The sequence below is a fragment of the Pristis pectinata genome, chromosome 1 (genome assembly GCF_009764475.1).
Source record: "Pristis pectinata isolate sPriPec2 chromosome 1, sPriPec2.1.pri, whole genome shotgun sequence".
Classification (NCBI taxonomy): Eukaryota; Metazoa; Chordata; class Chondrichthyes; order Rhinopristiformes; family Pristidae; genus Pristis; species Pristis pectinata.
In genome coordinates this window covers 63970950-63979923 of record NC_067405.1, presented here as the reverse complement: position 1 = coordinate 63979923, position 8974 = coordinate 63970950, and positions in this window count along the sequence as shown.

Here is an 8974-nt window from a genome sequence, read left to right as displayed (position 1 = left end):
CCATAGCACCATTACCACTGATGTGGCCCCCTGTTGTGATACACCCTTTCACTGTTTGAGGGGCTTCCACACCCGATTCAGCCCCTCTGTGTGCAGTAGTGGAAGGGGTCTATTCTGTGGTCCTTCACCACAGAGCCTTAGCATTGGCTGCACTGAGTTTCCGTGGATCCCTCAGCACATAGTCCTGCAGCCTGGACTCTGCCACTCTGCAGCATTCCCTGACGGACATCTCGCTGTGCTGGAAGACCAACAAGTTTTGGGCAAACCAAAGAGTGTCTTTCACCAAGCTGATGACCTTCCAGCAGCCTCGGCATTTGACCCTGGGAACGGCCTGCAGATCCAACACGCAACTGCTTGGGATGAACTGAGACTGAGACACGGGCACTTACATCCTTCTCCACACCCTCTTTGCAAATCTACACTTTGCAAGGAGGTGGACAACCGTCTCTTCCCCACCATAGCCGTCCCCAGGGCAGGGTCCATTGGGGATAATATGACGTCTGTACAGGAAGGATCTGTGAGGGCCCCTCTCACCACCAGTCACTTGAGGTCTTGGAGCTTGTTGGTGAAGTCTGGTGATGAGGCATTCTTCCAGATGGTTTGGACTGTTTGCTCAGGGAAACACCCCACCGTATCCATGGAGTCCCTGTCCCGCAGTGTCTGCAGGACGTTCTGTGCTGACCACTGCCTGATGGACTTGTGGTCAAGGGTGTTTACTTGGATGAACTCTTCAACAAAGGACAGGTACTGTGTCAACGTCCAGCTGACAGGGATGTTGCACGGTAACATGGACAGACCAGTCCTCCGCAAGAACAGGGACAGTTCAAACCTCAGCACATGGTGACACTTGGTGCCCACGGATTATGGATCCACACACTAACCGTACTAGCCACACAGGAAGGTGGTCATCAGGATGAGGGCAACGTTGGGTACACTTTTGCCCCATTCTCTCGGCACTTGAAACTTGTGATATGTTGGATTCGCTCCATCATGGACCCCCAGATAAACTGGAAGACGTCCTGGGTGATTGCTGAGACAGAGAAGCAGGGGCAGGCCAAACCTGCGCCAGGTACAACAGCCCTGAGAACATATCGCACCAGATGACCAAGTTCTTCCCAGTTATTGACATAAAATGCCATTTCCACAGACCCACTTTTTGTTTGAGCTTGCCAGTGCATTCCAGCCAATTTTTGTTACATGCTTCAGCCCCTCCCAACCAGATCCCCAGCGCCTTTTGGTAGACAGACCCAATGGTCAAGGGGTCATTGGATCGATCAGGCCAGTTGCTAAAGAGCATGGCCTTGATCTTACTTCAGTTTTCTCTGTGCCCCGATGACAACTCAAACTGGCCCCTGATGCTAAACAATCTGTGAACTGCCTATGGATCCGAGCAGAAGACAGCGACACGGTCCATGTACAGGGAGGTGTTGACTTGTGTGCCTCCACTGCCTGGCAACATCTAATGGCACAAATAGGAATAAGTGAAAGTAATCTAGAAGTTGTTGCAGAGATATACGTGGCTGCAAAATGGCCCTGAATGGAAATTAGAAATTCCTGGCTTCTAAACTTTTAGAAAATAAACATAAAATTGAAACAAGTTGACAAAGTCTTGATATTAAGCAACTGGATAATGACAAGAGAGTTGAAGGACCTTTGCTCAGAAAATGAAGAAGTAGCATCAGTTTGGCTGGAGCTAAGAAATAGTAAGGAGCTGAAAATGTTGGTGGGAGCTGTCAAACTGTCAAACTACTGTGGTATAAATCATGAAATCAGAGGTGCATTTAAGGAGGATTATACAATAAACATCAGCAATTAAAATTTATATCAAGACCAGACAAGCCAAATGAGGAGTAACAGTGTGGCAGGCATATTCATGGAATGTGCGGGGAGATGTTTTCTAAATCAATATGTTGAGAAACCAACAAGGAAACAGGCTATTTAAGATAAAGATGAAGAAACAGGCTCACTGTTGTGCAACAAGAAAGTTCAATTGATCATTTCAATAGTGATTGATTTGGAAAAGTTGATGTAAAGGCTCTTGCACACCAGTCATGAGAAAGAAATGTGCAGGTGCACAGCAGAGTGTATAAAATCATGAGGAGTGAAAATAGGGTCAATACACGGTCTTTTTCCGAGAGTTGGAGAATGAAGACCTTGAGGGCATAGGTTTAAGGTGAGAGGGGAGAGATTTAATAGGAACCTGAGGGGCAAGCTTTTCACCCAGACGGTGGTCAATATATGGAATGAGTTGCCAGAGGAAGTGGTTGAAACAGGTACCTCAACAATATTTGAAGGACACTTGGACAGCTACATGGATAGGAAAGGTTCATAGGGAAATGGGCTAGATGCTTGTAAATGGGACCAGCTTAGATGGGAATCTTGGTTAGCATGGACCATTTGGGCCGAAGGGCCTGTTTCCCTGCTATTGCTATTGCTATTGATGAACTTAGAGCATTTAGAAGTACATGGAACTATGATGTGGTGGCCATTACAGAGACTTGGTTGTCACAAGGGCAGGAATGGCTACTGGATAATCTGGGGTTTAGATGTTTCGAAAGGGAGAGGGACAGAGGTAAAAGAGGTGGGGAAGTGGCTTTGCTGATCAGTGACGCTGTCACGTCTGTAGAAAGGGAGGACGTCCTGGAGGGAACGTCTTTTGAGTCATCATGGGTGGAAGTCAGAAACAGGAAGGGAGCGATAACTCTATTGGGAGTATTGTAGAGAACCCCATATAGCAGCAGAGATGCTGAGGAGAAGATCGGGAGGCAGATTTTGGAGAGGTGCAAAAATAACAAGGTTGTTGTCATGGATGATTTCAACTTCCATAATATTGATTGGCACCTCCTTAGTGCAAAGGGGACAGATGGGGCAGAGTTTGTTAGGTGTGTCCAGGAAGGATACCTGACACAGTATGTGGATAGGCCGGCTATAGGAGAGGCCATTCTGGACCTGGTACTAGGGAATGAGGCTGATCAGGTTTCAGATCTCTCGGTGGGAGAGCATTTTGGAGATAGTGACCCTAACTTTTACCATAACCTTGAAGAGGGATAGGAACAGGCATTATGTGAAAATACTGTATTTAAGTGGGGGAGGGGGAATTATGATGCTATTACGCAGGAAGTTGGGAGCATAAATTGGGAACAGATGTTCATGGGGAAGTGCACAGCAGAAATGTGGAGATTGTTTAGGGAGTACTTACATGGGGTTCTGGATAGGTTTGTCCCATTGAGGCAGGGTAAGGATGGTAGAGTGAAGGAACCGTGGTTGACAAGAGATATAGAATATCTTGTCAAGCGAAAGAAAGAAACTTAACTGAGGTTCAGAAAGCATGGATCATACAGGTCTCGAGAGAGTTACAAAGTAGTCAGGAGGGAGGTTAAGAATGGACCTAGGAGAGCCAGAAGGGGATATGAGAAGTCTTTGGTGAGTAGGATCAAGGAAAACCCCAAGGTGTTCTACACATACATGAAGAATAGGAGGATGACTAGAGTGAGGGTAGCCCTGATCGGGGATAAAAGAGGAAACATGTGCCTGGAGTCGGAAGAGGTAGGGGAGGTCTTAATGAATACTTTGCTTCAGTATTCACCAGAGAGAGAGAGACCTTGATGTTTGTGTGGATAGCGTAGGACAGGCTGATACGCTAGGGCATGTGGACGTGAGGAAAGAGGATGTGTTGGAAGTATTGAAAAACATTAGTATAGGTAAATCACCGGCACTGGAAGGGAAATATCCAAGGTTATTACAGGAAGCTAGGGACGAAGTTGCTGCGCCGTTGGCGACGATCTCTGCGTCCTCACTGGTCACAGGAATCGTGCCAAATGATTGGATGGTGGCAAATGTTGTTCTTTTGTTTAAGAAATGAAGTAGGCATAACCCTGGGAATAACAGACCAGTGACTCTTACTTCAGTGGTGGGCAAATTACTGGAGAGGATTCTAAGAGACAGGAATATTGGGCATTTAGAGAAGCATAAGCTGATTTTGGACAGTCAACGTGGCTATGTGAGGGGCAGGACATGCCTCACGAGTCCGACTGAATTCTTTGAGTATGTGATAAAGCACATTGTTGAAGGTGGAGCAGTGGATGTGATGTACATGGATTTTAGTAAGGTGTTTGATAAGGTTCCTCATGGTAGGCTTGTTCAGAAAGTCAGGAGGCATGAGATCCGTGGAAGCTTGGCTGTGTGGATCCAGAATTTGCTTGCCCATAGATTACCTTGCACCTAATGATGCAACATAGCTGCTAAGTTCTAACCAGATCTGTATCAGGAAGGAGGAAGTGTTAGAGATATTTGTGCACAATATTTGTCAGGATGGTCATTTAGTCCCTGACCACATCTGATCCTGGCCTATTAACATAAATAACCATTGATTGTTTTGTCATACGTAATACATAATAGTGGAAAACCAGAATGTCCCACACCCAGTGGTGATTTCATGCCTTTAAAGTATAGATGAATGTTACCTTGTGAACAGGATTTTATTTTGACTGGTTACTGTTTGTATTAACTGGATGCTACCCCATCACGTCACTCTTGAAAGATGTCCCATGACAATCAATCCCCAATAGAGGGTGGTGGTTATTTGGATCGAGCTGCCAGGTGGTCGAGACAGACACAATTAGAATGTTTAAAAGACATTTGGACGTTCCTTGCATAGGAAAAGTGCAGAGGGACGCGGGCCGAATGCAGGCAAATGGGGTTAGTGTAGAAAGGCATCACGGACGGCAATGATTTACACAGCTGCAACATGACGTCCCAACTGTTATATTCAATGCCCCTGGCCTACCGGCAAACATACCTAATGTTTTCTTCACTACCCTATCTGCCTGCATGTAAATCCTGTTTCTATGAATCTTCTCCAATAATTTGCCTACCACTCATGTAAGGCTCTATAATTTCCTGGTTTATCTCTTCAACAAAGGAACAACTGTTGTCACAGTTCCCAAAGAGAACATGTGTAGACTCTTCAATGAGTTGACAGAAACCTCATTCCCAAGGATAAGGTCATGTTCAGCCCCCTCCCCAGTAGGACTCTCTACATGCTGCTTCAAAAAACCTTCTTGAATTCATTTACAGATTCCTTCCCATCCAAGCTCTTGCACTGATGCAATCCCAGTCAATATTGGGAACTAGGGTCCGATAAAGATTTCTACTGGTTTTCTTGCATATTCCTGATACATCACAGCAACTAAGAGCTTAATTTGGATGACTTACTTTATAAATCAGCACTTTTTTTAGTTAAAGCTCTGATAGGGGAGCACAGACCAGTGTGGTTTATGACCTGCAGCCTGTGGGAATTCCTTGTCGCTCCTTGCAGTTTGGATTTTTTTAATCTGAAAATTAGACTTTATTCATAATAAAAAAATATATACAAAGGAAGAAGCAGTGCAAAATATTTGCATTCAATGCTGTTAGATTCATTCATGTAAAATTTAAAGAAAAACAAACATTTCACCATTACCACTGATGTGGCCCCCTGGGGTGATCCACCCTTTCACAGTTTGAGGGGCTTCCACACCGTACTCAGCCCCTCCCTGTGTGGTAGTGGAAGGGACCTAGTTTGTAGTCCTTTGCACAGGGCCTTAGCATTGGCTGCACTGAGTTTCAGTGCATCCCTCAGCACGTAGTCCTGCGGCCTGGACTGTGACTCTGCTGCATTCCCTTTTGGATATCTCCTTGTCCTCGAAGCCCAACAAGTTTCGGGCAAACTAGAGGGTGTCTTCCACCGATTTGATGACCTTCCAGCAGGACTTGATGTCTGTCTCGGCGTTTGACCCTGGGAACAGCCTGTAGATCTATTATGCAGCTGCTTGGGATGAACTGAGACTGAGACATCTGCACTTTGCAAGGAGGTGGGTGACTGTCTCTTCCCCACCATAGCCGTCCCACGGGCAGGGTTCATTGGGGATAATATGACGTCTGTACGGGAAGGATCTGTGAGGGCCCCCCTCACCACCAGTCGAGTGAGTTCTTGGTGCTTGTAGGTGAAGCCTGGTGATGAAGTGTTCTGCCAGATGGTTTGGACAGTTTGCTCAGGGAGACACCCCACCATATCCATGGAATCCCTGTCTCACAGCATCTGCAGGATATTCCCTGCTGACCACTGCCTGGTGGACTTGTGGTCAGAGGTGTTTTTACCTGGAAGAACTCTCCCATAAAGGACAGGACCTGTGTCAAAGTCCAGCTGACAAGGACATTGCGCGTTAACAGGGCCGGACCTGTCCTCCGCAACACCAGGGTCAGGTTGAACCTCAGCACATGATGACACTTGGTGCCCACGGATGAGAGGTGACTTGACAGAGATGTACAAGATGATAAGAGGCATAGATCGAGTGAACAGTCAGAGACTTTTTCCCAGGGTGACAATGGCTAACACGAGGGGACATCATTTTAAGGTGATTGGAGGAAGATATAAGGGGGATGTCAGGATAATTTTCTTATTATGCAGAGAGTGGTGGGTGCATGGAACACACTGCCAGCAGAGGTTGTGGGGGCAGATACATTAGGGTCATCTGAGAGACTCTTAGATAGACACATGAATGATAGAAAAATAGGGGACAATATGGGAGGGAAGGGTTGGATAGATCTCAGAGCAGGATAAAATGTCGGCAGAACATTGTGGGCTGAAGGGCCTGGACTGTGCTGTCGTGTTCTATGATTCCGTGACTCTAATCAACTGAGAAAACAAATGACCTACATGGAAAGAGATTTTGAGTAGAGGAGCAAGGGAGTTGTGCGACAATTATACGTCCTCTGCTGAGACCACTCCTGGAGCATTGAGTGAAGTTTAGGTTTCCTTACCTGAGAAAGAATCTACTTGCCAAAGAGGGAACGCAATGAAGGTTCACCAGCCTGATTGCTCAGATACAGGGCTGCCATTTGAAGTGAAGGTGAGTCAACTAGACTTGTTTTCTCTGAGTTTTGAGGAATGAGCAGGGGTCTCACTGAAACTTACAGAATTGCTAATTGTTTTATTGTTGTCACATGTAGCCAGGTACAGTGAAAATCTTTGTGTTGCATGCTATCCAGACAGATCGTTTGATTAGAACAGTGCATTGAGGTAGTACGAGGGAAAAGCAATAACAGAGCTTTACAGTTACAGAGAAAGTACTGTGCAGGCAGACAAGTTACAGACTGAATGCATCTGAGGTATTTCCCTGGAAGGAGGTGGTGTGGGCACGTCTAAAACAAGGGATCGCAGTTTTAGGATATGAGGTGAGACATGAAGGACTCAAATAAATAGAAATTACTTCTGTCACGAACCAGCAACAAAAGAAACACACAGCATGATTCAGTGTTAAAACTATTTTATTAATCACTACTTATGATAATACGTAAAATAAAAGTAAAAATGTTAGTATGTTATAAATTCAAAAATGTTAAACCTTGAACATTAACCCCAAAAACGAAACTCTTCGTGTGTGTGTGGCAAAGTCCCAAACTCCAAGTCCAGGAAAGGTTCTTAAAGTTCAGTTCCGCAAGCCATAAGGTGAGACATGAGCAAAGGCTTCTTCAACAACCACCGTTGTCTGAAGATAAGACGTAGATGTAGAGAACATAAGGAGAGTAATTACGAAATCCAAATGCTCCACGATGGAACCCAAACGACACTTCAGCGTTTACTCGGTAGTGACTTCCTCACCCCGAAAAGCATCCGAATCGTGGTCGTCCACACAAATACCTGTTTCCTTCTACAGGTCAGCAACAAAGTGAACTCCACCGGATTACTTCCAATTTCCATACATGGATTTCAGTGGCAGACACAGTTATTGTTTCTCATCCATTGATAGAGAAACTAGCAGGCTGGTGTCTCTCTCCCTTTTCTCTCTCTCTCTCTCTCTCTCTCTCCCTTCTTCTGACTTCTTCAACAACGTCATTACGTCCTTTATCTTCTATTGACGTAAGCACGCCCCACACACACACACACTCTCACACACACACACACACACACACACACACACACACACACACACACACACACACACTCTATCTTAAAGGGACATTCACTGAGTCCGTAACACCTCCCACCGAAAAAGAATTTTTCCCAAGAAAAATTTAACCGCGCATACAGTCAGTAATGTTAATAATTATCATGCTACACAACTACAGACTATCAGATTAGTACAGATACATGTTTCCCATTTAACATCGGGAAAGACAATCAGCAATCACATTATCTTTGCCTTTAATGTGAGTTATCATGAGATCAAACTCTTGCAAAATTAAACTCCAGTTTAACAGCCTTCTGTTCTTGTTTTTGACTCGGCTCAGAAACACCAATGGGTTATGATCTGTATACACAGTCAATGGTTTCTGAGCGGTGCAAACGTAGACACTGAAATGTTGCAAGGCTAAAACAAGCGACAGTAATTCTTTCTCTATGGTGGAATGATTCTTTTGATGCTCATTAAATTTCTCTGAAAAGTAAGCTACAGGATGATCAGTATCATCAATGTCACCCTTCTGCAACAACACAGCTCCTGCAGCTTCATCACTGGCATCTACTGCTAATGAAAATGGCTTTTCAAAGTCAGGTGTTTTGAGCACAGGAAAGTAGCATAAAATGGCTTTCAGCTTCTCAAATGCTTCTTGACAAGAATCTGTCCAAACAAACTTTACTCCCTTCTTCAGAAGATTAGTTAAGGGAAGAGCAATATCAGCAAATTTTTTACACGGTCAATTCACAGGTTGATTAGTATCTCCGCCCAGATTCAGTCGGAATCGGTTGCGGGGGTCAACCGCAGTGAGAGCAAGGCCATGCTGTTCGGCAACTGGTCTGACTGATCCAACATCCCCTTCACCATCAGGTCTGTCTACGTAAAGGTGCTGGGATCTGGTTCGGAGGGGCTGAGGCATATCACAAAAATTGGCTGGAACAGATTGGCAATCTCAAACAAAAATTGGGTGTGTGGAAATGGCGTTCTATGTCATTAACTGGGAAGAAGTTGGTCATCTGGTGCGACTTGCTCTCAGG